This window comes from Emydura macquarii, unplaced genomic scaffold, assembly GCF_026122565.2.
Source record: "Emydura macquarii macquarii isolate MOO-44397 ecotype Brisbane River unplaced genomic scaffold, CSIRO-AGI_Emac_v2 contig_2205, whole genome shotgun sequence".
NCBI classification, from domain to species: domain Eukaryota; kingdom Metazoa; phylum Chordata; order Testudines; family Chelidae; genus Emydura; species Emydura macquarii.
This window is the reverse complement of record NW_027132342.1, coordinates 8675263-8703188: the sequence shown is the minus strand read 5'-3', so window position 1 is coordinate 8703188 and position 27926 is coordinate 8675263. Positions and strand designations below refer to the sequence as shown.

At 43.9% G+C, this 27926-nt stretch overlaps 1 protein-coding gene across 2 annotated transcripts in view; it reads left to right on the top strand.

The window, feature by feature from the left end:
* Positions 1 to 3250: 3250 nt before the first annotated feature.
* The window catches only part of A4GALT (alpha 1,4-galactosyltransferase (P1PK blood group)), a 58876-nt gene continuing 34200 nt past the window's right edge, over positions 3251 to 27926 (top strand). Inside the window, exon 1 of one of the 2 annotated variants that reach the window (XM_067559311.1) lies at positions 3251 to 3287. The gene's annotated coding sequence lies outside the window, so the exon portion shown is untranslated. Of the gene's footprint in view, positions 3288 to 23031; positions 23736 to 27926 lie in introns of those variants that run through there. The other variant, XM_067559310.1, reaches the window with a different exon arrangement.

Below are 27926 nucleotides of genomic sequence, written 5' to 3'. Positions count from 1 at the left end.
GCCTGAGCATTGGGAGGAACTAGCTGCCCTGAGGGCTCGGATGCCTAGCCCTTCTTGTTGCTAACACTGCTGTGCCTGTGTCTACGCCAGTGGTTCCCAACCTGTGGCCCATAGCGGCTTTCAAAGTGGCCCGCAGCTTCGCTCCAGCTGACTGTAGAAGGGAGCTGCTGCCTAAGGACTCAGCCAGAGCAGGTTTCCGCAGGGCTGCAGCCAAGGGGGTGGGAGATCAGCGCTCCCTGCCCTCTGGCTGTAGTAGGGAGCATGACAAAGTGCTCTGCCTGGGTCCCTAGGTGCTGGGGCCCCTGCTGGAGCCAGAAGGAGGGGAGCACTGATCTTCCATCTCCCTTGCTGCAGAAGGGATCCACTGCCTAGGGACCCAGGTGGAGTGCCCAGGGCTACAAGATGCGTGCAGTTTCCCTGCTGCAGCCAGGGAGATGGGAGATGAGTGAGGAGAGCCTCTACTGGCAGACACTGGTGGCCCTTCATGGTTTTAAAAATGATATCTGTGGCCCTCAAGCCAAAAAGGTTGGGAACCACAGGTCTAGACTATTCTTTTGTGCTAGCTCAATCAGAGCTAGTGTGGGTATGTCTGCTCGAGCTGGAAATCATAGAAGTGTAGACATACCCTGAAACAATAGCACAGAGGTGTGAACTCCTCTGTGCCTTGTTAAGTTCATTGACATTTAAACTTTTAATACAGGAGCATTTTTTAAAGCAGTTTAGAAAATGTGACTACTGTACCATCCAATCCAATAATTTCCTTTCTTCCCTTGCTGGAGCAAACTATGCTCCTTAATGATTACAAGGGAAGAAGACAAAGGATAACTTGATTATAAGGGAATTTTTTTAAAAGTCCTCAGTGCTGCAACGTGCTTGGTGGAAGCAAATGGGGAAGTGTGTAAGAACTCATGTGGCTCAGATGCTAGCTAGCTATTTGGAAGATTCTGAAGGGATCTGGACAGACCAAAGAGATGGAGTGAAATCCTGGCCCTGTTGAAGCTAATGCAAGTTTTCAACTTCAGTGGGGTGTGACTTCACCCATAATGTCTAGTTAGGAAGTTCAAACCTTTCCAATAATAACACAAATACAACAGGATGTGCTGTTGCTGGCCACATGATAAAAACAGGTCTCAGAGCCTCCAGACATACCAAATTAATTTCTTGTGTTACTCCATTGACAAAGACCATATTTGTCCCATGATTATTGATTTTGTTTACGATGGTAGTGCCTAGGGACCAATTGAGATTTGGTGCTGTATAAAGACAGAATAGTAAACAGTCCCTGCCCCAAAGAGCTTACAATCTAAGTAGACATCTACAATCTAAGCAGACATCTAATCTAAAACAATCAAAGTTCCCCCTCCTTGGGGGAACACGGAGTGAACACTGTGATGGTGGAAAATATCATGTCAGGGTCCCAATTTTTAAATTTTCTTTCTCATTTTTAAAAAAAATTTGTCTTGGTGTATCATTGGGACGGCACTGCCTACCCTTCTGTCTCACAGTTTAGCTGAAGAGGACATTGAAGGGGGTGATGGAGAAAGAGCATGGGAGAAGAAGAAGGAACTATACTGGAGCTACAAACACAACGAAGGTCTTCAAATTCCTTGGGAAGATTTAAGTTTATTTCTGAGGCAGCAGACTGTGGTGAATGCCTGGATGTAAGTGGGGGAATGGTCCTGCTATTGTGGGGAACTTTCCTGACTCATATACTTCCCTGGTGGAGGAAGGACCTGAGTCCTCGCTCCCTCTTTCTTTAGCCAGAGCCTGCCTGACTTCGAGGACTCCCCTTCTGCTCTCCCATGTGGCAGAGTCCTTGTCACCCTGACAAGGCTGGGCCCAGGATTGCTGGGGGCTCGACCCCCAATCTTGTGGTGGTCACTTAGGACAGAGGCCAGCGGGTCCCCACTCCGGGGTGTTCTCTCAGCACTGGACACCTCCCTAACCCCCTGATCATTACGTACAGTTCAAATACAATGTATTAAACAGCAGCCAATTTAAAAAATAAGGAAAAACTGTGGAAGTATAAAGGAAAACACCTAGAGCCGCCCCGTAGGCCCAGCGGGGGCACCACACACAGCGTCTCTGGCGTGTAAGGGAAACTCACAGTCTGTGTCTCACACGTCGCAGGCCCTGGCTGCGCAGCAGGGATGCAGAGAGCCGGACACTTGCTCTGGCAGTGGCCACATGCCTGCAGGCACTAGGTTGGCAGGGCCCTTCTGCCCCGGGTCGGCCCCCCCGTCGGGGGTCACGATTCCCCCCCCCAAAGTCTGGCCTGCATGGCCTCTTCGGCTGGTTGGCATCTCCCTGCGCTGGGCCCTGCCCAGGGTCCCCCTCGCTCTGCCACAGCCCCACCCTGCCTCCAGCTCTGCTCCCTGGGCTGCTCCTCTGGCCCTGGCTGTAGCGGCGCAGTCGCTCTCCTTAGCTCGGCCCAGCTCTGCCCTGGCAGCTCCAGCTCACACAGGAGATGGGACACCCCCCTCCCAGCCTCCTGACTCCCTCATTGGCCTGGCAGCCCTGTCAATCGGGCTGACCTGGAGTGTTGGCCTCTCCCCATTGGCTCTGGGGATTGTCAGTCTCAGTGTCCTGATTTATCATCGACCCTTCCCCTGCCCTTTGGTACTGGGAGATGGCTAGCTACAAAACCCCACTAAATTTCAGTAAGGGGCAAATGGGCCCCATACATTGTGGTTCCATGCTCCCATGGTCTTGCCCTTCCGCCTTCTTCTGGGTCAGCACCTTCAGCTCAAGATTGAGGCACGTTAGCAGGGTGCAGGGGGCTTGCACTGGCGTGTGCTTCTAGTTGTTACATGCATAAATATAGAACTTCATGCTCCAGTGCTGTCAGAGGGCTGCGTCTCCAATTGCTACATTAATCCCCTCTCTTGTCAGCAATTAAAAAGAGAGAAGGAAAAGGGGGAATCTGAAATTGACACTCTGAAGTCAACAAACTGAGTGTCTCAATGTAGCCAAACAATTAACATCTTAAGTCTAGATTTTATACAAGGTTTCCAGGAGGTGAGAACCTTGGAGCCTCCTAGCTCGCAGCACTTATCATAAACAGCAATTCAGCTGCACCACATTGGATTGGGAAAGCTGCTTGTTGCAGGGTTAGAAGGAGCACCATATACAGTTCCCAAGGCAGTTGGGGGTACTGAGGCCATTGTTTTCACTGAGTTTGGAATTAGCCACTCTCTGCCAACTTGTTTCTCCACTGTAGTTCATAGTCTTCCAAGTAAACCGCGGTCAAGCTGTTTCTGTAATGCGAGATCACAGTGGAAGAGCAGGTAAGATTTCCCTCCTTTCCTCTTCACTGGTTTTCCTGAGTTTGCTTTGGTTGTGTGGATTCAATGTGGCACAGTTAAAAAGAACAGCTTGGGCTCTAATAGTCTTGCTTGATTTTTGATTTGATGTGGTGCCTCTTCACTTGAATGTCATCAGGGGAAACTATCTGGTCAGATGTGTGTGATGAAGATTCTTGAGAGTTGCCTTGCAACCTGCCTTTAGCAATAATTTGCAAATAAGTTTGGAACCCCTCCTCCTTTTTTCTTAGCACAGTTGCTTTTTAAAATGATCCTTAACAGAATATTTCCCTGCCCCAAAGCGCTTATGAAATCAGCATTCAGAGATGAGTTTGCATATTTCTGCCTAACAGTGGGCCAAGTTCTCTGCTGATGTAAATTGGCACAGACTTATCAAAGTCAGTGGAGTGGCTCCAATTTGCACCAGCTGAACTTTTCCACCAGCTTTCCTTTTCCAGTCAAACTTCAATTTTGTTTAACAAAATATGCCTCTGTTCTTTGATCCCAGGAGAATTGGAAACAGACTTCTTTCTCTTATCATCTTAGTATTTTTTTTTAATTTGTCACCATGAATACAAGAAACATAACAGAAGAAATATAGACAAATACAGGACTGTGAGCTAGAACTCCTTGCTTCTGATGCTGGCTCTGTCACCAACACTGTGAGAGTTTTGGCTCCTGCAGTCCTGTAACAGTTAATGGAAAATTATATCCTTTCCATGTGATGAAACTTAGAGTATGTCTACACAGCCCCCAGTAGTGAACATCCCAGGTCTGGGTGGACAGACTTAGGCTTCTCAGACTCATGCTCTTGCTCTAAAGACAGCTGTGTCAGTGCTTTGAAGTTGCTGCTCCAGCTGGAGCTCAGGCTCTGAAGCCTTAGGATGGGGGTGGGCTTCAGAGCTAGCCCTCCAGCCGAGCCACAACTGAAAAGCACTGTTTACCCAGCTAATGTGAGCCCTGCTAACCTGACTCTGTCGCTACCGGGGGCTGTGTAGACATGCCCCAAGGCTCCTAAGTGCCTAAGCCACTTTTGGAAATGGGATTTATATACCCTAAGTCACTTAAAAATGTTGTCCATGTTCTTTCCCAAATGAGAATCTTGAATCCAAGTGTTAGCAGTAGCTAGCCAGTATCGTACTAGGTAAATGACATGAATAACTAGCCATATAGATTGTAGGCCTGATCCCATTGTGAGCATTGGGCATGCTGGGGGTGTAGCAGTAGGGTATCTATAACTGGAGCTTTATAGAACTGAGGCAGTTTTGCTTTATAAAGGTTAAATCAGTATGTTGTTCAATCCACATGTATGACCTACTCCAATTCCTTTTTAAGTTAAAATGTACAAAATCATGAATTTCCCATGATTTTGATTCAATACAGTGAATTGTCCCAGATTGTGCAAAAGATGTGTGAAATGGAGCCAGTCTTTCAGTGAACTTTCTCTGAGTCTTGAGTTTAAAATAAAATCCTAAACTAGGTGAGTTTTGTGTGGCTTTGGATTGTGTGTGTGCTGAGACCACTGTCTGCTATGCTGACCAGTATTGTCTTTGTTTCTTTGTATTCCACTTCCCTCTGACTCCACGTGTTATCTCTCATCTTATATTGTGATTGTGATCTCTTGGGAGTACCTGCCTCTCTGTCCTGTAAGGATCCACAAGTCTTGAACTTGGTTCTGAGACTACCTTCACATTCCTGTTGCCATCCAGCAGCCTGTTAGTAAGTGTTGGGCTGAGTGGCTAATAGAACCTCAATGGGCCCACTTAGCACCACCCAGTGGTGGACCCGACCTGCAGAGTGCTGAGCCCCACTGATTGATTCAGCTGAGCTATTTAAGCCAGAAGTAGGCACAGGAAGTTGTCCGTGCAACTGGGAGAATTCTTAGCTAGCTGCTACATTGGACCCTGCCGTCTCGTCTGGGACCTGCTTTCCCTAGTATGTCTCTGGTTCCAGCTTCCCTGTCTTGTTTTCGATTCCTGTCTTGTTCCTAGTCCCTGCCACTGATCTCTGACTCTGATCCTGGCCCTTGGCTCAGTTCCCAGCTCCGGTCCTTGGCTCTGCTACTGACTCCAGCTCCGACCACTAGGTCTGACCGCCAAAGCCCCGGTCATCACATGTCCCTTTGTATCCCTGCTTTTTAGAATTGCTATATTACTATTGTGTGCACCTTCTATTCAAAGCTGGAGATCTAAATAGTTAAAGAACCCATCATGTTCCTATGGGACCAATCCTTATATAGCTCATCTCAGTCATGACATCATGATTTATTTTTGTTATGCATATCTTCTTGGCATTGGAAATAACCCATTAGATGACATTGTCCAGATGGTTTAATGTTCGATGGAAAGAGGCTTACTTGAAAATATTAGAAGAGGAAAGAAATGCAATTTGTGAATCCACACATGAATTTTCCAAATTACTTTAAAATAGTTCTGCATTGATCTTCATTAACTGGATACAGGGATGGGAGGGCTGAAAACTGTCAAGCTAGTCACCATTCCAGAAATCTCATGATGCCTTAAATCAAACAACCCTTGAGACGCATGTATTGTGAAACTACTGTAATGCTTCCCAGGCAGCACAAAGCATAGACAAAGAAACACATGATCACAGTTCTTGAGAAAGCACAAATGGATCTTAAAACAAAAAGGTTTAGCTATTTAGGTGGCTGGTGAGTCATTTTGCCTGACTAGTACACATTATGTATGTGCATCTCTGGGCAACCAAAACAAACTATATTTGAAGGCTACTGTGGGTCACAGTGAACGTTTTAAATCTGCTTACTTATAATCAGTCTCTCTATTTGTCAGCTATATACTGTCAAAGGTTTTGGGGGGACTACTACAATCTACTAAACATCCTCTTAACTCTTGGTCATATGCTGCTTAGATAGAAATTATTTACTAATATAATCCCTTCTAGTTGTTTCATAGAGTCTGTTAGGGTACTTTGTAAAGTATGTAATCTCTGATATGAAAAAACAACAAAATCACTTCTGTACAGAAATTAGAGCTGCTTGGAAAAGTTACCCCTTCTCCCCATGGAAAATTTTAACTTTTAATTAAAAAAACTTAAAATACTTGGCAAAAACACCTGAAAAATCAAAACATTTTGGCTGAAAACCATCAGGCAACTGCCCAGAGTCATTAAAGGGATACCATGAGGCTGATGACACAGGTTTACCTGGTCAGCCATGCAGCCATAAATTAAGATTTATAAGGAATTTCCCTAAAGATCTCAAACTAGGAGTTGGTTCTATGCTTTGTCAGTGGGCAGAGGCAATTGCAGTGTGACTCTGACCAGAACCAGAGGCAGCTAGATGATGTTTCTCAGGCTGGCTGGAATGTCTCACTTGGTTTTTTTTCTGAGCAAGGAAATGCATCCGTGCTGTTTTTGTTTCGACCATATTCATGGAAACAGGACTTTGTGTATATTTTTTGCAAATAAACAGATAACGCCAAGAACGTACCCTGACTCTGTGTGTCTGATTTCTCATCCAACAGAAACCACCCTGCAAGGCCCAAGTGTCAGTTTCCTGCTGTGCTATAGGGGCAGCTGGCACATCTACTCAGAAACCTCCGAGCACATTTAAATGCACAGTGAAACTTAAAGTAGTGACCAACTTTACCAGCCAATCTCCTATCTTAAAAGACCACCCCAAAGTAACTTCACAGGCACTGAATCAATTTTACTCCACTTCTATGACACACCCCGCCCCCAGCCGCAGGAGGAGCTCGCTCTCTTACCCACAGCTGCCACTCTCTGGGCTTTGGAAGGAGCTTGTTCTCCCCCCTCCCGACCCCGGGAGGTGCTTGTTCTCCCCTCCGCCGCTGCTGCAGCCCCAGGGTTGGAGGAGTTCTGTGCCCCTGACACTTACTGGGGGGCCGTTCCCCTGCTTGCCCCCAGTCTGTTAGGCAATCAACTATTGGTCAGTGCCTTGAGTGATTGCCTAACACAGAGGTATGTCACTATTGTGACACATGTGGGGCTGCTCTGTAATAACTTTATGAACATTGTGTAGGCACGGTTATCGGGATGTTTACTGTATAAATATGTTGGACTAGTTTAAGAGCAGACTGTTGGAAAAAAGAGCAGGAAGTGAAATAATAGCTCAAGGAAAGCCACCTCCTGGCAAACAGCTCCAATGCTATTAATTGTGAAGATCGTGCCTCCTGGTTACCAGGCTTGTTTGGCCAGTGCTGGGAGCCAGCAGATCAAAAGGACTATAAACAATTAAAAAGACATTCTGTGTCCAAAGATCAGGCCGTTGTTGATAAGCTGTTCAGACTGCCACACACAGATGCCATTGGGGTGTCCAAAGAAATTAGGCCTTTTTAGCATTCCATCAGGGGTCAATAAGTTTGAGTAAGATAGACATGTGAATAGACTGTTTTGTTGTTTCTTTTTTTCCCCCTTATGTTTTGCTGTGTTCCTACTGTTATGATTAAACAGTACTTTGGTTTAAGAAGGCTGTCTGGTCATTCCATCCACCACTGGTCACAGACTCCTGAGGGGAAGAATCATAGTTGCAAAACCCAGTTGGAGCTACAGGGTGAGCATGGTCAATATATAGGGCACTATAGCCCAGGATCTGGTCTGATAATGGTGAGATCCCCCAGGAGATGTGAAGGCATTAGGCATGACACCTGAGGGGTGCACTCAGAGAGGCTGCAGCTAACCTTGTAATGGTGACAGATATTTTTTTTCAGCTGTTCTGCTTTAAAACAGATCATAGGCTCCAATCCTGTAAGCTATTTTAGGCAATTGGACCCCTGCGTCCACAGGAAGCCCCATCAAAGTCAGCGAGGTTCCCTGTGGATACAGGGATCCAATTGGCTGGGCACAGGGATCTGCCTGTAGAATCAGGACCATAAACAGAACATATTGCCCCTGGGGACATAGTACTGATACAGTTTCTCACAGATGATTGTATGACAATATTGATTTATATACCCAAAGCTAGACATATTAAATACATCAGGGCTGAAATTTCATTTCTTTGCACCCTTGACTTCAGCATCGCTAGATTGAAGCATCCCGAGACAGCTAGCAAAATGCAACCTTCCTACTGAGTGGTTTAAAGAGTGAATTTCTACTCCCATTCGAAGTGAACACAACAAGACGACTGGAAAATAATATCCTTGTTAACACTGCATCTGTCAACGTTTGACATGTGTAAACACCTCTTCACAGGTTAACTGTCCCCAAACAGCTCATGTTGCTGATATAGCTGTGGCATTTGTAGCTGCATTTTGTTTTAATTAACTCCTGTTGGTTACTATTAGCTATGAAGCCAGGAAAAACAAGTAATTGGAATAATTACTGAGATGGTTCTTTTAATTTCTGTGTTTTTTCAAGTGAATTGAGTGTTAGCATAGGATTGGCAGCCCCTTCAGCTTTATAAGAAACATCTGATGTGCGAACCATAGGCTTTTAGGCCAGCTGGCTGATGTCCACAAAGGTCCTCAAAGATTCTGGACTCCATGTTGCTTATTAAAATAAATGTGACTCAATGTGAGTTTTGTAAGTTTTAATAAAACATTTAACAAACAAAAAATAAAATCAAGTAAACATGTCCCCAAAGCGAAGCTATTCTTACTAATGTTAAACTGAATAAAGAAATATAATTATGAAATCAAGGTCAAATCAACAAGTTAGCATTGGTATTGGATTGGAATTAAATCTTATACTGAGTTTAATCATCAAATTAGTGCTAAAAATAATCCTTATATATATATATTCTAAAGAGGATTCTAAAAAGGTGGCTGGCTGTCCATTCAGATATAAATCCCCATTAAAGAATTTTACCAAAATCAGTCAAATCTATACCTTGCAGCTGATTAAGTGTCTTAATATATTGAAGCAAAATTATTTTCTGTTGTGTTCTATGAAGGCTCTTATACCGCACTCATCGCCGTAGTACCTAATGTCTGAACCACAACCTCAGAGCTAATTATAAATAGGCTTGAAAGGATAAGATTTTTTTATCAGTACAGTAAATGTCTATTTCACTGTGCACATACAGACTGATGAGAAATATTTCCATCAATTATAATAGACCTTTTAAACAGGCAAATTAGAAAATGCTGTTTGAGAGCCTATGGGAGTTTGACTTAAGATGACTTGCTTTGTATGTTTTGACAGTAATGTTGACAATTCACGTCTTTAATGGTTACAAAATTCTAAAGGTTTATATCTCAACATCTATTGTCACAAGTAATCATCTGACCTGCTTACATTATTTTGATAAAAATTGAAATAAATATTGATATTATCCATCAAAATTATTTTAAAAAATTGAATTCTGCCAAGTCTAATTATAAAGCTTCTTTCTTAGAATTCTTGGGTGGTCACTAACCCTTTTCTCTCACTCCTAACAGAGTTGTTATATACAGACTTCAGCAGAACAGCCTTGAAAAGCAGAAGTTTGACAACTCTTGTTTACCAGAAATTTCAAATAACTATTTCAAGCTTCTCAGCACTTTTAAACATAAACACAGAATGCACACGAAAGAGTAATTTTATGAGGCAATATTTAGAGCTGTTTAGATCTGAAGATCTCTCTTTCTGGTGCCTTCCCTGCATGGACTTTATGGGAGCTCATGCACACATCCTAAAAATAAAAACTCTAAAAAGGCATCTCCAGCAAAAGACACAAATAGAAAAAAGAAATTACTTGAGATGCCGGGATTAGCAAATTCTTCAGCTCTCACAATCTTCTGGACTTTGGTGCAGGAGAAGCTAGAATGGCAGTCAAGGAGCCAGATGATGTTCTGCTGGCACAGCACAGCGCTTTGTGGTAGATGACCTTCTTTGCATGCAGCAAGTCTGGTCAAAGACTGGTATAGCCAGCCTGTTGATGGCTTGACTTCCTCCCTCCAAGGTGGCTGGTCTTGAAGATTTATCGCACATCAGTTGACCCAAAAGGTGAGGCTTCTTGGCCTTTCCCTTGAGTCTTATGGTCTGCGGGCTTTGCTATCTCCACCATGCAGCACTGCCCTCCAGGGCCTTTGGACAAATCAGGTGTGAAGCCTACCATGGAGCCACGCATCTTGGTCCAATCAGGTGAGAATTATGTCATAGCTAGGGTGGGGTTTGAAGGACTGCTCACTGGCCAGAGCCCTTTTTGGAGTTGCGGGGTGATCTCTGGTAAGCTAATTAGCATGTGTATAGGTTCTTTTCATGTTTTCTCTGTAATGTTCTCACCTTAAGAATAAATGTGCTTGCGAACTAAAGGCTCTGTGGTAACTTATAACGGTGGGCAATTACACTGATCATAACCTTTGGAGAGCAAGCCAAGAGCGGATGCTGCCCTGTTTGGCCAGTCAGGCTTGCTGGAGATATCACGGCATAGCCAGGATACTGTGCAGCCTGGAAAAAAAAAACCTGATCAAGAGGAAGGGAGACACTGCTCTTCACCCCACCCAACAGAAATGAAGGCTGAGGTACTGGGAGCATAGAGTAGGTGCTCTCAAGTGACTATGGAGGGAAAATATGTGCAGTTGCCCTGAACTGTGACAATACTATCAATTCTATTTGCTGGCACACACTATCCAACACAAGACACAGAAGACCCTTAAGACTTAGCAAGGGAACAATGAACCAGCTGCAGAAGAGTTGACAAGTGAGGAACTGGAATACCCATCCAGTGCTGAAGGCAAAAAAAAGCTCAAGAGTATGGACATTGCTGATTATGCACAAAGGAACTACTCCTATTTCATCCACCCAATAATCCCTGAATTACAGTGAGATGCCTTTGTGAGTATTAGTCTTGATGATATCCTGTGCTACTACATTTGGCCTGTGATTCATGATGGATCTCCATGACAGATCTCTTTCTCTCTCAGGGCAGTGCCTCTGGAGCACAGATCTACCATGAGCCTTCTTTGCAAGGTCTGAAGTGCTGCTTCAACTCTGCCTGGCCAGCTCTTGCAGGATTTGTGACTGAGGAACTACTTTTTGAGAAATTAGGGAGGGATGAAAAGACAGAGACAGAACAGGAGGAGAAGATAGGTAATTAGAGAAATGTGATGACAAGACATAAAGACAGGGAGATCATGGAAATGCGTGACAGTACTGAAAGAAAATAGAAGAGAGATGGAGAAAATCCTTCTTGCTCAGAAGAGGACGTTTGGTGAGTTCTAGATAGGAGGTGCTACCATCTGGAGAGCTAGTTCAAGCATTCAGAAGTAAAGGAGTAACAAGGAAGCAAAGACGTTGAAAGGCCCTGGGGAGCGAGAGAGAGCCAAAGAGGACACATTATGGGATGGCAAAAAGCTTTCCTTTTGCATTAGTGTCTCAAAAGACTTATAATTTCCCACCATCAGCTTTGGGATTCAAGGCCTACAGGAAAGTCTTTCTTCTTTCTAACAGTTCTCTCCCAACATTTCATTCTCAGAATGCTGCAGTAGCTGTTTCTATCTTAAACTCACCTCTCTCTAATGAGATCACATATGAACTATTGAAGGGGAGGGACCCAATGTAGTTACATTCCCTCTGCCATTTCAGCACAATACAGTATTCTTCTTTCCTTATTCTAGACTGTTGTATAGAGTTGCAGCATACTTTTAAAGAGATGTTGTGCTCCACACAAGAGGAATTTCAATGGAGGCTAAAGTGATTCATGTATTTTTAGTTTATAAAGCACTTTGGCATCTCTCCAGCAAAACATGTAAGCACCTGCTTAACTTTAAGAATGTGAGTAGCTCCACAAAGGTCAACTGAACTAACCACATACACAAAGTTAAGTATGTCCTTAAGTGCTATGCTGGATCTGGGTCTTTGTGATAAACAAAGCCACATTAAAGAATTGAATTGCTCTTGTACTTCCATAGTTACCGTATACAACTGTCAAGCTCTCTGCGATACATAAAGATGTGAAATATTTTTGTGATGTCTGATTCAAGATATTTGTGAGCTATCTGACATATATCTGATGCAGCCAACAACTGACAACGTATCTGTGTGATATCTGTTCCATGGCTGGCTGCTTCTGCTTTCAAGTTAATCTGGGCAGCTAAAGTATCTTGCACTATCCTATAAAATATCTTGCACAATCCTATAGACTATCCAACTATTCAAATAATATTTTCAAAATGATACAAATTATTTTCACTTTGCATTGAGAGTATAAATGAACAAGAAATATTTTAATGAAAAATCCCTGATCACCCTAAAACTCTAGGGCTAATAATAAATCATTTGGATGCTCTCTGGAAGGTACATTAGCAGAGCACCTTGAAACAATAGCAAGAGATCAATAAAGCGCGAGACAGTTTTTGAAAATGGATTTTCTTGATTCAGTTAGGAGTGTTTGCCTATGTGTAACATAACAAAAAAAACTAAATTACCTTTGTTTCCCACTAGTCTTAAAATGTCTTTCCAGTTTAACAATATTTGCTTTTCAAAGACTGAGTGTGGGACAGACTATTTTCCTCCAGTAGCTGGCGAGTCACATTGTTTAAGTGTATTATTAACTCAACAAATGTTTATGAAGAAAGGACTGAACAAAGCAGTGGTAACAATGAAGTCACACAACGAAAATCACACAGTCACTGGAAGCACCTCAAAACCTGCTCAGATTTTAAGGGTGGGAGGAGAATTGAAACAAGTGGAAAATCTGACATTGGAGTAGGGCGCAAAGCCAAGAGGAAGGCTGAGCCAGGGTTTAGGTCACTAGCCTACGGACTCAGGCAACTTGATTTCAATTCCCTGCTCCACCATGGACTTCCCGTCTAATCTCAGGCAGGTCTGCACTTCAGTTCCCCATCCTGGCACTTTTCTTCCTCGCAGGGCTGTTGTGAGAATAAATACATTAAAGATTGTGAAGTGCTTTGGGATTTACTGATGAAAGCTCTATATAAGAGCAGGGTATTGTTTAGGATTGTCATGGGGACTTAAAGAAGTTTCTTCCCCTAGATGAGCATGTTGTATCATGAGTAAAATCCCATTTGTTTTCATTTTGCATTGTCAGATCTGAGATACTGAAGTTATTCCCCCTATACTTTGGGCAGGTCTACACTACTGCTTAAGTTGATCTAACTTACGGCACTCTGGGGTATGAAAAAGCCACCCCCTGAGTGACGCAAGTTACAGTCACCTAAGCGCTGTCCAGATCGGCGCTATGTTGGCAGGAGACGCTCTCCTGCCAACATAGCTTTCACCTCTGCAAGAGGTGGAGTAATTATGCCAATGGAAGAGCACTCTCCCATAGGTCTACAGCATCTTCACCAGACACACTACAGCATTGCAGCTGCATCCATGCAACTGGGCCAGTGTAGCACTTCTATTATAGATGTGCCTTTAGATTAGAGAATCATTGCAATATACCACAGTGTGGTAACCCGTTGGTAAATGCTGAAGCCAAAATTTTCCAACCTAACCTAAAGTTAGGCTCCTAAAACCATGTCTGATTTTCAGGCATTTACAACTCCCACTGAAACTACAAAGTTTAGTCAGCATTGCAGGCTTGGGGCCTTACTATTTGATATGTAACCCTTCTGCCAGACCGCGTCGGCAGCAGCAAGGGCCGGGTTCTATATCTAGGGGTCCCTCTCAATGATACAACACCAAACTGGCTCGAGCCCCCAGCCAGTCACCTGGGAAATTACACACTATTCCTTGGGCGCCCCCAAAGGGCAATACTTCCCCTCTCACAAGCACAGAGTCTGAGTGTAGAAAGAAACCTTTTAATAGCAAAAGAGAGGTAACACAGCACTGGTTTGGGGAACAGTGCAAACAGAGTTCATGAACTCAATGAACCAAACCCCGCCCAGAGTACGGGGCGTGTCCTTCGCCTCTCCCTTCCTTCTTCCCCCTGTACTGACCGGCGTCGATTGTAATGTCCACCTCTTGGGGGTGGCTCCACCCCCTAGGCCGCTCCTGTCCGACACGGGCTTGACCAGGCCCCCTCTGCTGCTGTCTCCTACCGCCTTTGGGCTTCGCTGAGTCCCCGACCACTGGCAGCAACCACGCCTGTTTCCACCGACCGCTGGCTCCGACCGCACCTGGCTCCCGCTGACTGCACCGGGCTGGCACCGACCGTGCCGACCCCTCTGCCAATCGCTGACCCAGCTGGCACCGACTGTGCCAGCCTGTCGGCCGACCCTGACCGCCCCAGGCTGGCACCGACTGTGCCAGCCTCTCCGCCGACTGCACCGGTGTCAGGCAAGGTTTCCCAGATCCTCTACTGGTTCAGCTCTTAGTGATTTTAGCTCATGGGTAAACCTTCTGCTGACATACAGGCAATGTCCCTGCTTTCAAGAAACAAAAGACTCCAAGATGAGTCATTAATTCTACCTTTTAACAATGGGGAGAGAGAATCACTCCATGCCTGGGGGCAGCCCTTTACCAGGGCCAGTGTGCTCCCCATAGGAGACTGCTCCACCTCTCCCTCCCCCACTCCCATTTCCAGGCTGAAACATCTGTCTGCCACCCTTGTGGAGCTCTGTTTAGTTTAGGGTGCAGATTCTATCATAACAAACTAAGCACAGTTTTGCTGACATCTGTTCATACAATTGAAGGACAACATTTCATTACCCCAGTAGTTAACACAAAAGTGGTTTGTAGCCCAAAACCAGCCCTGCTAACCATTTCCCATTATGCTCAGCACCTAGGTAAGTTATGCTAAATACTTAATTGTACTCATGCAGATACAAAGCCCATGCAAATAAAGTGCCCCCCTTTCAGCTGCTGAGCAGGGAGAGTGTCACTGAGACACTCAGACCTGGCTTACAGATACAAAAATTGTCCTTCTGGACACTGACTGCTCCAGTCAGTACTAAAACTGATCAGGAACTTTGATGAAACACTTCTGTCATTAGAAAATATCCATTTGTTGAAGCCAAAACTGTTTGTGGGAAAGTCGATTTTGAAGATTCTCCCAACTCAAGAAATTTTTGGGAAAAAGAAAGTTTCAGAATTGTTGAAATATCCCACTTTGACACTTTCAAAATTAAAAGTTTAGTGTTTTTTATTCAAAATGACTCTGTTTCTACTTAATTTATATTATAAAAGGTTTTAAAAATTCAAAATCAAAATGAAAAATTGTGAAATGCTCGAAACTAACCATTGTGATTGATCCAATCTGATTTTTTCCTCCAGATTATCAATTTACAGAAATTTCTGAGAGATTGATTTTTCATCCCATTTTGGGATGGGGCCAACATTGAAATCTCAACAACTCTTGTGCTAAAGGAAAACTGTTTGCTGCTGAGGCCTAGTCAACATTACTTGCTACGAGACTTCCTAATATCAAACTAGCAATCTCAAGTCCAGCACAATGTACTTTGCATTAGAAAATAAATTTGAGTAGCCTTTGGCGTTGCTGTAATTTACACTGGGGATTACTCCTGTCCTCTGCCGACTTCATGATATGGGAGGTGTAAAGTTGGAGTAACCCACCTTTGACCCTCCCCTCACCACATTTCTCTACTGAATAAAAGAAGTGGAGTCTGTGGTCTGATCACATGAAAGCACTTGGTGTGCAATAATATTTCCCCTTTTGGGGTTATATTTTTCTAGCATTCTGGGCAGATAGCCAGATTGTCCACCTGGTCCAATTCCCCCTTTATCTCATTGTGTTTTTGATCAAAGAGACTCTACTTGGTAAACAAATTATTTTTAATCCTTGTTGCCACTGACGGGCAAGATCTATCACCGCACTCCCTTATGTGCTGAATATTAATCAATACCCAGAACGTGGGGTTAATGTTTTTAAAAGGTTTTATCCATAGCTGCCAACTTCTTCATTAAAAAACCTGTCTGACAGAGGCTAATCATCTTCATTTCTGGCTGCCAGAAAAACCATTCTGTGGGTAATATTTCCCCCCACAGAAATTAGATCAAGAAAATGTTAAGCCATGAATCCTCTCCAGTTTCAATTAAATTGTGACTGAACAGGAATACAGTCTTCCTGGCAACATAATACTCAAATTTTATACTTTAAGGGTCTCATTCTCACATCCAGCTCATACTGGAAGTGGGGTGGGGTGGGGTAGGGTAGAGTTCAGGCTTCCAGCTCCTGAGATGGAAAGATTTTTTTAAAAAAAAGCTGTTGGCCTCACTCCCAGAAGCAGGTGTGTATGGGAGGAGAGTAGTTCTGAGTCACCTATGAATCTGTTGCCACCTGCCTGTTGAAGGCATGTAGTGACAACCTCCCTCACTCCCACTGGCAGAGAGAGCAGGAGCACTGATGAGAGTTGGTGGCAGTGGACATCACTGGTGCAACTTGAACCTCCTGTTCTTTGCCTGTGGGATACGATAGTTTCTTCTCTTGAGGTCTGTACTGCTTTGGTCTAATTCTGGTTGTTGGGCTTGATGTGAAAAGGGCTGGGTGGTGTTTGATGGCCTGTGATATACAGAGCTTCAGACTAGGTGATCTGTTGGTCTCTTCTGGCCTTAAACTCTATGACCCTGAGACCAAATGGCTCCCAGCAGCTCAAAGGTCAAAATGTGCAGAGGGAGAGAAAAGCTACACCAAGGCCATGACTACACTAGGAGAATAAAGTGTGTTTTCATAATGAAATGGCTAATACGTTACAAAATCCTGGTAGTTGGGGCAAGCTGAAGCTTCACCTCAGTGTAGTTGGTTGAAGGGACTCTAGGCCTCCTTGCCAAGATTATCTTGTGACTTTCAGCCACTGCTGGTCCTGTACCCACAAGACAGTTCAAATCAAAACTTCCATACCAGCTGACAGGAAGGAGCAGAGTAGGAAGGAATAGGCAGAGTAGGGAGGACTAGGTTGGCAGTGTTTACAAATGGTCTCTTGCACTCAGTTGATACCTTGACTTTAGCAAAGCTTTTGATACGGTCTCTCACAGTATTCTTATCAGCAAGTTAAAGAAGTATGGGTTGGATGAATGGACTATAAAATTGATAGAGAACTGGCTAGAGCATAGGGCTCAATGAGTAGTGATCAATGGCTCCATGTCTAGCTGGCAACCGGTCGCAAGTGGAGTGCCCCAGGGGTCGGTCCTGGGGCCAGTTTTGTTCAACATCTTCATTAATGATCTGGAGGATGGGGTAGATTGCACCCTCAGCAAGTTTGCGGATGACACTAAGCTGGGGGAGTGGTAGATACCCTGGAAGGTAGGGATAGGATACAGAAGGACCTAAACAAACTGGAGGATTGGGCCAAAAGAAATCTAATGAGGTTCAACAAAGAAAAGTGCAGAGTGCTCCACTTAGGAAGGAAGAATCCCATGCACAGCTACAGACTGGGGACCGATGAGCTAGGCAGCAGTTCTGCAGAAAAGGATCTGGGGGTAACCGTGGATAAAAAGCTGGATATGAGTCAGCAGTGTGCCCTGGTTGTCAAGAAGGCTAATAGCATATTGGGCTGCATTAGGAGGAGCATTGCCAGCAGGTCACAGGAAGTGATTATTCCCCTCTATTCGGCATTGGTGAGGCTGCATTTAGAGTATTGTGTCCAGTTTTGGGCCCCCCACTACAAAAAGGATGTAGACAAGTTGGAGAGAGTCCAACGGAGGGCAACAAAATGATTAGGGGGCTGGAGCACAGGACTTATGAGGAGAGGCTAAGGGAACTGGGCTTGTTTAGTCTGCAGAAGAGAAGAATGAGGGGGGATTTGATAGCAGCCTTTAACTACCTGAAAGGGGGTTCCAGGGAGGATGGAGCTAGGCTGTTCTCAGTGGTGGCAGATGACAGAACAAGGAGCAATGGTCTCAAGTTGCAGTTGGGGAGGTCTAGGTTGGACATTAGGAAAAAGTTTTTCACTAGGAGGGTGGTGAAGCACTGGAATGGGTTACCTAGGGAGGTGGTGGAATCTCCATCTTTAGAGGTTTTTAAGCTGAGGCTTGACAAAGCCCTGGCTGGGATGATTTAGCTGAGGTTAGTCCTGCTTTGAGCAGGGGGTTGGACTAGATGACCTCTTGAGGTCCCTTCCAACTCTAATATTCTATGATTCTAAGATTGGGAATGTGGAATTGGCACACACGGAATTTTTAAACACAGAAGTAGTTCCGCCCTTTTACTGGGTCATTCCTTGGAGGATTATTTGCACAGTGCTAAAGGGCCAATTTCTTTATGGTGCTGGTGGCTTAATATCCTTAGTGTACATTCATCAGCCCGGATACATGCACCTTGGATATACTGTAACATAGATATATCAGAAAAAGTGACTACAAAAGTGGCAGCTTCCCAGAAAACACCCCTGTTCCCTGCATTTTACTTTAGTGACAAAAAATAAGCTTGTATTACTATTTGCTCTTGTTAATACAGCTCCTTATTGCAGAGTGTCGTAACCATCCCATTTTAAACACCATCTCTGTGGAAGATGCAAACCGTCGTTTCTATTGCGCCATTTTTAAAGCTGCAATTGCAACAATTCCATGAGGCTTCCGGCCAGTGTACATTCCATGTTTGATCAAGGATTGTGCAGATTTGCTGAGGCAGTATGATTAGTCAAGTGATCTGGAGATTGTGGACCATCTTATAAAATCATTGGATGCTGCTTGCTGGGCTCGATGGGAGGAAACGACAGTGGCGCTTGACTTTATGCAGTCAAACCAGAACTTAACCGGGGCGTAGTTCTCGAGTAGGTGTGGCTCTCAATGTCCATGTATGCCAAGTCAGATGGATTTAATCCAAAACAGATTGCCCATCATTTGTTGAAGGTTGCTAAAACTCCTGTTGATAGAACTGTCAAATGACAGATGCATGACAAGTGGCGGCATTTCCTAAGGAGTAATCCAGCCAATAGTAAGATGGAGACATTCCTTAGTTACGTTTATGGGATAAAGCGCTGAATGATTTAAAAATGGGTACAGCTCCTGAGTATGATAGAATTGCACATGAATTTATGAAACATCTGGGTCCTCATGCTTGGGAATGGCTTGTTCGGTTTTTCAACAGAGTTCTGCGGAAATCCGAACTGCCTAGAATCTGGCGCCATGTGAAGGTCATTGCCTTGCTGAAACCTGGAAAATACTCACATTTGCCTTCAAGCTACAGATCAATTTCACTTCAAAGCACCTGCTTTAACATGATTCAGCATCTGATTTCACAAAGAATTTCACCATCTGTGGAAGGCATGCTGGCACCAGAGCAAGCTGGTTTTTGCCACGGTTATAGTACATGTCTTCAAGTGCTGACACTTACAACTTTCATCGAAAATGGATTCCAACATAAGCTGAAGACAGGTTCAATTTTCCTTGACCTGACAGCAGCATATGATATGTTTTGGCGCATAGACCTTTTGGTGAAATTGTCTAGAACTGTGCCAAGTTGATTAGTATGTGCAATGGCTCTGTTTCTGAGAAATCGCCATTTCCGTGTGCATACGGGTGATAGAACAAGTGCTTGAAGGGACCAGAAGAACGATTTCCTGCAAGGGTCAATATTATTATCAACATTATTTAACTTATATTTGAATGACCTACCATATACTGGGGTCTTGCAAGTTAGTTTGTGCAGACAACATATGCCTTGGCACTCAGTCACACTCCTTTGACATACTTGAGAGTGTTCTGAATGCAGATATGGTGGCTCTGGCTGATTATTGTTGTCAGTGGTACCTGATACCAAGTGGAAGTAAGACTGTGTTGAGTGTCTTCCACTTACATCATGCACAAGCGGGCAGAGAGCTGAACAGAGTACTGCACTCCAGTATGGGCTCGCTTGTCTCACACAAAGATGATTGCCGTACAACCTAATTCCACAATGCATATTATTTCAGGCATTCTTAAATCTACTCCTCTACCATGGTTACTAGTTTGTTATAATATTCATCATTTATCCAGTATTCATAACATAGCTCGTGATTAAATTGTGTGATATGCTACATCTACCATTAATTAAAGACTTGTTTAATCCACCAGTTGGTCGTCTGCCCTCACATCAGCCATTGTGGATAAATTTACCGGGTGAGGGATTTACAGTAGAGGATGCGTGGCGAGTTTTATGGTCCACAGAGAAAGTGACAAATAATTATCTTGTCTTGGACCCCACTCAGCATCAACCTGGATTTGATTTACCTTGAAGACAATGGAGCCTTCTGAACCAGTTTCATCTGGACATGGAATTTGTGCTGCAGTGGCATTTCGGTGGTGTTTTAGAAACAGTCCACTATGTCAAAGTAGGCAACCTCAAACCATGACACACATTCTTGAGAACTGCAAAATGACTCAACTTCCTGGAGGTCTTCATGCCTTGAATATCACTGATAAGGATGTGGTGGTTTGGCTTGACCAGATTGCATATGCCAAATAAATAAATAAATATGCAGTGCTCTGACATTGCAAATACTTAAAAGCTGTATCTCTACTCTTCCACCTCTTCCCTTTTGCATCTCCTACCTTGCATTGATTTTACTGGCATTCCAGATAGCTGGATCATTCCACCAGATTTCACTAATTTCAAGTTTTGTTTTTTTTCACCAAGTCAATCAAATGTTATAGGGCCATATTCTATCTTCTGTTATACTGTTATAACTACAGAGTAAATCCAGTCTGGCTCACTAGTTCTCAGTGAACTATGAACTATGTCCACGCAAGTTTTAGACTAGCTTTTTGCTCACCTTTGTTTATATAGATCCACGTTTATGTAACAGAATGAAACAAAATCTCTTGAGCTGATAATATAATATAATATAAGGTGTTTCCCTGGGGTCTTGTGTGTGTGCATGTTTAAAATCAAAGCAAATGCAGCAAAATCTCTCCAGCTATGTTTGAATTAAAGAACAGTGGGAGGAAAACTTTCCCATTGTAAACATCTAGCCACTTTGTATAAGCCATATAGCCCTTGTATAGAAAGTATCAGCTGAAAAGGTGTGTTCCAAAAAACTGTATTTAAAATATTCCAAACTCTAGTGGATGTCTTTAATTATGTTTTCTAATAAACTGCACCCACTCTTTTTTTGACAAGTGCGACATTTGGGATCTAAATTAATTGGTACAGTCTCTTTAATAGGAGGTTAATTTTTAAAGTTTGAGAGGGTTTTTTTCATAATTTGCATGACTTTGGATCTAAAAATTATTGGTGACTCTCTTATGAATCTGGAAATCACTGCTGGTGAATATCAGAATGAGTGTGAACTTCAGCACCTTCAAAACAAAATACAAATTCAGCTTTCCCACACCAGCACTGCAAAAAATAAAATAAAAATAAAATCCATGCTCTGCTGACTGGAGGGAATAGCAAAACAGAGAAAAATATCTTATGTGCACTATTCATAATTTTTGAATGGCACTCCAATACTAAGATGATGGGAATCATATAAAATCAAAGACAGCCAGACAAATGGTAAATTCTGTACAGTGAGGGTTGAAAATAATTTCCATTCTAAAGACTTATTTTTGCCCTCTGTAATTTTGACTTGAAAAATCAGCTTGGCCTGAAAATTACTAGATTTAGTCTGATGGAAAAAAATTCTGCAAAGTTTGAAGAAAATTCATCAAACGTTAATTTGAGCTATTGATCATTTTAAATAAAAATTACCCCAATTTGATATTGTCTTTAGCCTCCCCTAGGTTCAATAGACTTGTTACTATCCCTTCAATCTTTCCTTATTGTTAAATCTCCTCAAAAGGTATAGCACAGATTATAGCTGAAGAAAATTGTTGTGATCAAAAATTTATTAATAATATGTTGTTTTAATTATGTTGGGAGGTAAATTTAGCTCTCATTGATCTCTGAGAGTTTTGGGCCCAATTCTGTTCCCATTTTGTATTGAGTATTGTATTGTATTGTATGGAATACTCTAGATTTCTCAGAGCATGTGGGTGGTCGCAGATTAAAAAGAGCAAGAGGGATATTCAGGGTTCTATACCCAGCTCTGCAAGTATTTAGTTTGTGAAGTAGTGGTAGCCTCTCCATAGTTAATGGTGCAGCTAGGGTAACATTAAGAAGGCAAATTCTGATCCCCTTTATAACTCAAGGAATCCTCATGATCTCAGGATTTAGGGATAAATCTACTTTACAAATTGAATTTGTTCTGATAACTTGGAATAAATGACAGCACATAATTCTTGTGATTTCTTGTAAACTTTCACACACTTTTTTGTGAAGAATGTAACATTTCTTTCTCTTTGTGTATCAGTCCAGTGACATCAAATTATATTGCTATATTGATAACAATATTGTAATATAAAATATAGTAATATAATTTGATGTTACAAGATGACTATTCATATATCTAAGGCATGGTCTACCCTTTTGAATATGACAAGGGTGTGATTTTTTTTTTGCTGACATGGTTCTATGGTAAAAGCCCTACCATAGATGCAGTTAGATGGATGTAAAATTGTGTTTTTCACACCCCTGTGCACCATACCTATGTTGATCTAAATTCCAAGTGCGGACTGGCCCTTATAGTTTATTTTGATTCCTAGACAGAAATAAGCTATATTGATTTAAGCACATTTATGCTGGTATAACTGCATTTTTTTAAATGTATTTTATTTATTTATTTAGTTAGTTAGTTATTGCTACCACTGTATTAGTCTAGTCTAATAGTTTAGTTAAAGAGGCAAAGCTTTTAAGTGTTGACAAACCCTAGGAGTTTCTAGGATCAGGTTCTTAATTCTAAAGCTAGACAGACCTGTTCCCCATCTCATTTTCTCCCTATTCATGTCACCTCACATAGGAATTCACTTCTTAGAATTATAGTGCTGATTTTTTCAGAGATCGCAGAGGCGCTTTAAGAGATTATTCAGGCTCTATTAATATCTCTCAGCTAACTTGTTTCCATGACTGGGTGTGGAGATCTCAGGAGTTCATTCCAGCTGCAGTTCATGCCAGGCGAACGAGATGATGAATATGTGGAGGTGTCCAAACTGACCACTCCAACACTGATACTTCTCTGCTGTTATGTTCATTTCAGTTTTTCTCTAGGGATTAATTTGGCTCAGTCTCCCCAGACGCTAAGAGTCTGACTAAGCTGGCTTCTTGTTGTTATTTTCCAAAGAGCTAATCAGGGAGTTGAGACCAAAAACGCTGAGCGAGAGTGAAGCCAATTTAGGATGTAGGACTTTTTCCCTAGTAAGGTGTCAGCCAGCATCAGAGGAGGGGACAACGATCGCCTTTGGAACCTGCAACTAACAAAAGCAGCTAATTGCTATTTAACTAGCCATCCTTTGGCTGGTGCACAGATCGCTGATTGGTGGTGATGGGTTAAAGAATTGTGATCACCGCTGCAGGCGTGTATAATTTATTGTTTCTGGCAAGCGGGACTTGGTCTCCAGAACAGGGGGTGGGGAAGAGGTGGGGCTGGAAGCTTAGCAGGGGAGTGAAAGATTGTGACAGAGGCGGCAGCGATTTGGAAACGGATGGTTGACGGGGCAGGAAAAGTGATCCGGCAGGCCGATCTTCTCTTCAGAAACCGCCTCTCTCCTTCACTTAAACCTCGGCCACCAGCAGGGAGTGGCAGTCTCCGAAGGGGCCTCGTGTGGTGATCGCTTTGGACGTGACTGAAGGTAGGATTTTCATTACTCGCTAGCTGGGAGGCGAGGGCAGCTCAGGGGGGTGGAATTTACCTAAGAAATTCACGCTGAAGTAAGATCGGGGGGGGGGGGAATGAAAATCGCCCCCCCTTTTTCCTTCCTCCTGTGGGCTGCTTGCACCCCTGCGGGCAAAGGGAGTGGGGGAACGGGGCCCACTCCTGCCCACTCGCTCTGCCGAGGGGCACCAAGTGCCGAGCGCTTCCCTGGAGAGGAGGATGAAGACGGAGGAGTGGACGCTCAGGGCTGGGAACGTGAACAGAGACAAGAGGCGGCGCTGGTCCGGGACCGCAGCCTCTCGGAGCCGCCGCTCGATCCCCGCGTGTTCGCGGACTGAGGCGCGCCTCCCTTTGCCCGCCGCTGCAGCCCGCCGGCCCCTCGCCCCGGGAAGGGCAATCGCGAGAGTGGTTTTCGGCCTCACGTGTAGCCCGCTGGGGAAGGAGACGTGCTCCCGCCTCTCCGCATAATGCAGTGGTGCCGTGGGATAGCCGCCGGCTCCCTCCCCGCCTCCGGCTGCAGGGGTAGCTCCCAGAAGTGGCACCTGCTCATTCACCAAGCGGCCCCGCCTCGCAAAGTGGCAAGCCAAGGCGGTGTCAAAACCCAGCTCCCTGCTGCGGGTAGATAATATTTCCAAGTGTTGCTTTCTGAGAGGTTGGGTCCGTTTTCTCCAGCATCTGGAACACACTTGAATTTTGGAGCAACAGATGGAAATTTCCACACTGTGTCTGGGTGTGTGTTGGGGGTGGGGAGCCGGGGAAAGAAGGGCTGGGCAGAGGAGTGTGCTCTCAAGGGGCATGGAAGAGACTCTGTGTCTCGTTTTTAGCCTGTCAGCCCCCTGTCCCTGCGACACTATTCAGGTGACCACATATGGAGCCTGGGATGTCCTTTTTCTTAGTGGGATGCACAGGAAAGAATGAGATGGGCTTGATGGAGGAATTGGTAACATGCTTGTATTTAATCATGCAGCTGGGCCGAACCCACAAAATCAGATCCAGGTCTTGAACACCCAAAGCCCAAGGGGAATTTGGATCCGAAGTTTTGCTTGGGCTCTAGTCCCAGTTAATATTAGTCTAATTTTGTATAGCAGCCAGCTCAAACTCTTTAAAAATGTTTTCCCCACCCCAACAAGCTGTACTATTAATAAAAACATTTTCCTATCCCTGGGCTTAAAGGATCTCAGCTGTTTCTAAACTCTTCTTGTTTGTCTTTTAAACTGACTTGCCTAGGGAAAGCAAATCTTTTTGTTTCACACGTGTTAGGAGTATACTCCTACCACTGTGTCTGCCATTTGGTGCTCAGACACTAGCATGGACGCAATCAACAGCAGAGTGGGCCCAAGCTGTGGATGGATTTATTTCATTTGCATACTGTGCATTCTGAGAGCTCTATGGTCCGTGGGCAGAAGGTCTCCCACATTAACCAAAAGGAGGTCTTGTCTGGTGTAGACAGTAGAAGCTGTGATAACTCTCCTTGGCTGGAAGTTTCTCTTTGACTTGCTCTCTGTTGCATTCTGAGAAGTTCTATAAGGAGAGGGTCTGATTCTGCAAATCCATACACAGGTGCATACTTCCATGGAGGTAACAAAGACTACGTGGATAAGGGTTTGCAAGACTAAGTCTCTAAGGTGAGACTCACCCCACTGCAGACAGCCAACATCATGATGCACGGACGCAGTATTTTGAGCACAAGGCTGGTATTTTCATGGGAACTTAAAGGAGAGAGGTGGACAAATCTCACTGAATTTCAATGGGAGATGGGGGCTTAACTTCCTTAAGCTCCTTTGGTAATCTCAACCGTAGGTGATGTATTGGCTTTATGCAGGCTCTATGCACAGGAGTGAATTTTATTTCTAGAGCGTTTGTTTTTCACCACGGAGAGACTCTTCCCTTTTCCTGTGTTTTGTATTTCTGCAAGCTGGTTTTGCTTTACGTTTTATCACGTACTGAGTGACTTCAGTGTGCCTGTCAACATGGCACCATCACATATTTGGCTTTGATCGTGGTTTTGTCTGCATTTGGAGGAGCCTATGGTGTTATTGTTCAAATAGGCTGTTTAGCCCATTAAGGTTATTTAGTATAAATGCTTTAAAATAACATGAAATAATCTCAACATTAGCGGTGAAATTCTGGCCCCTGTGGTCAGTGGCAAAACTCCGATTGCCTTCAGTGGATAAGGATTTTATCCTGGATGTGTGACCACTTCAAAATGTTCAGGGACATGGAACGTTCTGTTGGTACAAAGGTAAATCTTAGATGCTCCAGGAATCTTGAACTGGGCTGTCTAGATGTAGGCCATTGGCAAAAATATGAAGGGTTCATCTGATATGTGTGAAACTTGTAGCTAATATAGTGACATCATTATTGGTGAAGAACTGCAAGTGACCAAAGGCATTGACATGTGGAGATATGTGTTTTCTCTGTTGTGAAACCTGCTGGTCTAAATAGGGCACAGCAAACACCTTTCATTTGATCTAAACAGAAAGAGAAGGCACAAAGTTAGGATCTGATCCCCCAAACCCTTCCTCAGATCGGATTAATCCTGTGAGTGAGAATTTGCAGGATGGACCCTTATTACTGATCTTGTGAGGTGCTTTATGCTCTCAACTCATACTGAACTAAGGGTGCATACAAGTGAACTGAGTCAGGGTCACAGTCCCCCAGCTGTCCTGAATAGGTAGAAGAGTTAACACGTTTGGAAATGATTAACATCTTCACAGGCCACAAGAGACTGTGCTGGTGTGACTGGCTTGAGCCATGCTTCTTACTGTTTAATTTTTTTAATTCAGGTTTTCCATTCCAAAATACAAATAGGCAGTGCCTACCCAATGCCTGTGAACAATAGGGGCCCAAAAAAAGCAATGACAGTAAGACTGGACAGCATGAAGCCATAAAAATCAAGGCAAAAGTAAGACTATTTAAGAAATTAGCATAGTGGGAGCAAACTCCGTGGTATTCATTATCACATTACAGTATTACAGGAGTGCCTGGAAGCCTCCACTGAGGTCAGGGTCCCACCATGTTGGACATCATACATGCTCCTACTAAGGGACAGGCCCTATCCTGATCAAAGCTTACAAACTAAATAGAAAAGACACACAAGATGGGAGAAGGGGATTTATTATCAACCCCATTTTACAGAGGCACACAGATTGACTTGTCCTGTATCACACAAGAGATAGGTGTCAAGGCTGAGAACTGAAATTAATCTCCTGTGTCTCAGCTTGCTTAAACCACAAGCACAGTTTCATCATGACATACAGCAGATGTCCGCAAAGGGTTCATCTGCATCACAGTGGGGAAATGTGATTTCCACTTGAGTGGAGGTATGCTTGCTCGCTCTGCTTGAGCTGGCGTGCTGAGATAGCGGTGTGGCTGCATTTGCTCAGGTACATCCAAATACAGACCTAGGGTCTTGGACGGGGTTGTACTTGAGCAGCTGGCCTGAGCCACCACCCATCCCACTGCGGCCACACTGCTGGTTTGAGCAGGCTAGCTCGAGCACAGCTAATGCATGTGTGTCTACCCGAGCTTTACACCTCCCAGCTGCACTGCAGACGTAAGTGAAATGTGATTTGTTGGATTGCAAGGGCTACGAAGAACGCTTTGTTCTGGTTCTTGGAGGGTACCTGTATGCAGCCTCCGGGAGAGACTCTGCCTAGTGCTCTAAAAAGAGCTGTGTAGACAGCATTTTGGAGTTGCAGCTAGGGCAACCTCTGCCCCCACGTTTCAGAGCCTGAGCTCCAGTTCCAGCCACAATTGCGAAGCTCTATCTATGCAGCTATTTTTAGACTGCTACTGCAAGCTCCACTAGCCGAAAATGTTGATCTGCTCTGGGAGTAGGGCTACTGCCTGGCTGGTATTTGGTTGGCCTGGCCAGTTTTTTATGGATTTACCAGTTGCCAAAAAAATAATTTAGTTTGCCCAGTTTGGTTTTTTTTTACCTGGGTCTAAAGACCTGCATTATCATCACAATACACTGGGATAGCTCATGTTAAAAGTTTCTGTGTCCAGTTAAAGATGCTGCAGTGTTCCCTCTGCCACAGTTTAAGTGATAACAGATCAAAACTGGACTTCAATACCTCAGTCATCGGTTAGAGGTCTATCACAAGAGTGGGTGGGTGAGGTTCTCTGGCCTGCCTTGTGCAGGAGGTAAGACTAGACCATCATA